At 38.3% G+C, this 2,099-nt stretch overlaps 1 protein-coding gene across 1 annotated transcript in view; it reads left to right on the forward strand.

Moving 5' to 3' along the window:
- The window catches only part of prph2b (peripherin 2b (retinal degeneration, slow)), a 15,195-nt gene that overhangs the window by 3,725 nt on the left and 9,371 nt on the right, over nucleotides 1-2,099 (forward strand). The window lies entirely within an intron of this gene.

Raw genomic sequence — 2,099 nt, forward strand, 5'->3', positions numbered from 1 at the left:
ATTTACTAAAGACATTCTAACTTCACTTATTATGAAAACAAACTTTCTAAATTCCCTATAAATGACCAGATTTCACTAAAGACTTCACCAAATACTCAAATAGTCTAAACTGTATCATATAAAATGCTGCTCTAATGTAAAAACATTAGACATCATTATAATGTCCGCAGTATAATTTCATTTCTATAAATCTGATCGCTTCTCTCAGGTTTGAATCCTCGATGAGACAAACTTCCAAAAAGGGTTTTGTCTGTTTTTGTCATGAACACGACGTCTAAAAGATGAAATCCGATTGTTGTTGTTGCCCAAACTACAAAGGCTTGAACAGGTTCTGGGAAACAGGACCTGATTCTGAGTGTTGGTTAAATGAAGAAGAAGTCGGAATTCTAGTTACCAACATCCAGAGTCAGATCAAACATTTACGGTAGGAAGAAGCAAGAAGATGCTTTTCTAACTAGAGAATTAGTACAAATACTACATTAAAGGTCGACCAGGTGGACAACCAGGTGGACAACCAGGTGGACAACCAGGTGGACAACCAGGTGGACAACCAGGTGGACAACCAGGTGGACAACCAGGTGGACAACCAGGTGGACAACCAGGTGGACACGTTGGTGGAGAAAGAGAATCTCCAAATTCATAGATTTGGTACCGATCAGTGGGAACCTCACGATACGAAATATATATCTCCATTTATTTTTTCAGCTTTAACACAATCCTAACAAACAACTTGGGTCTTATTTTGTTCAACAAATAATAGACACTTTAGTGTAAATCACTAAAACTTTGACAAACATTGACACCAATTTAATCAGAATTATCTGTTAATTTCAGTGTTATCAACAGTGAACATGAACAGCAGCACCACTACGTAGTGTAAAGTTGTTGTAAACAGAACAAAAGTCATTCAAGTATCTGTCGGACACATTGGTGCCGCGACAGACAGTCAACCAGCGCCCCCTATCGACCTCCAAAGGAACGTCTCACCAACAAATCGTTTTACAGCCTCTTCAGATGAAAATAACAGATCGATACTTGGAGAGAATCGATCGCAGGACTAAATGTCGCGATAGATCACATTATGGGTATTTTGGCACAGCCCTAGTGACCGTCCCAGAGACAGACGATCAAAACGGGCTACTTTAGGACAGACTCCTGATACTGAAGGGAACTTTCAACTACCATCCACTCCTGCCTCTGAACATCATAGAAATATCTGCCAGTTGAGGATCAAAACATGATTGTTGACCAGGAAGAGATTGAAATGTATCCCTGAACAACATTACAGATGAATAGAAGAGTCACTTGAAGACCAGACGACCTGTGGATGACATGGATAGATCCCCTCGACGCCCTCGACTTCCAGTATTCATGTGTGCTACACATGAATACTGGAAGAGTAAAACTTTAACATTGACGAGACACTGAAGGTTTTTATTAATAACTCAGTATAGAACAACTCTAGAGGACAACCCCAATGGTCTAACATAATTTCCCACCAAAACACACCATAGATGGGAGAATCATAACTGGGAATTTAAAGATAGACCTGAAGAACACTTTTATGAGTAGATGGTTCAAGAGCTGTAATTAGTTTAACAAGATTGGATTTTAGATTTGACGGCATTAAACAACAAACTCTTCAAAATATTTAAAATCCATTAAATGAGATCAACACACCTGATGTCATTATTAAGAGGCGATACAGAGTCTAGATCAGGAGAGTCAAAGTCGATCACACAAGAGGCCAAAATTCAAAACACAGCTGAGGTCGCAGGACGAACACGAAAAACATTTATTCAACAAACTAAAATTAGGTTTTTTGGACTTTAAAACCCTAATTCTTAACATAATTATGAACTAACATTACCTACGATAATGCTAGTGTGAATGCAGTAAGCTGAATTTGGCCACTGAAGATGCTAAAAACGCTGAAGCTGATAGCCAGCTAAAATTAGATAAATGTCAAACTAGCCTAAAAAACTCAAGTTAGCCAAAACAGCTAGCTGAACCTGTTAGATGAAAAAATAGCTAAACTTCAAAATAGCTTAAAAAGCTGAGAAAAGCCTAAATTAGCCAAAACAGCTAGCGTGTAAATA

Source organism: Oryzias melastigma, linkage group LG15, assembly GCF_002922805.2.
Source record: "Oryzias melastigma strain HK-1 linkage group LG15, ASM292280v2, whole genome shotgun sequence".
Classification (NCBI taxonomy): domain Eukaryota; kingdom Metazoa; phylum Chordata; class Actinopteri; order Beloniformes; family Adrianichthyidae; genus Oryzias; species Oryzias melastigma.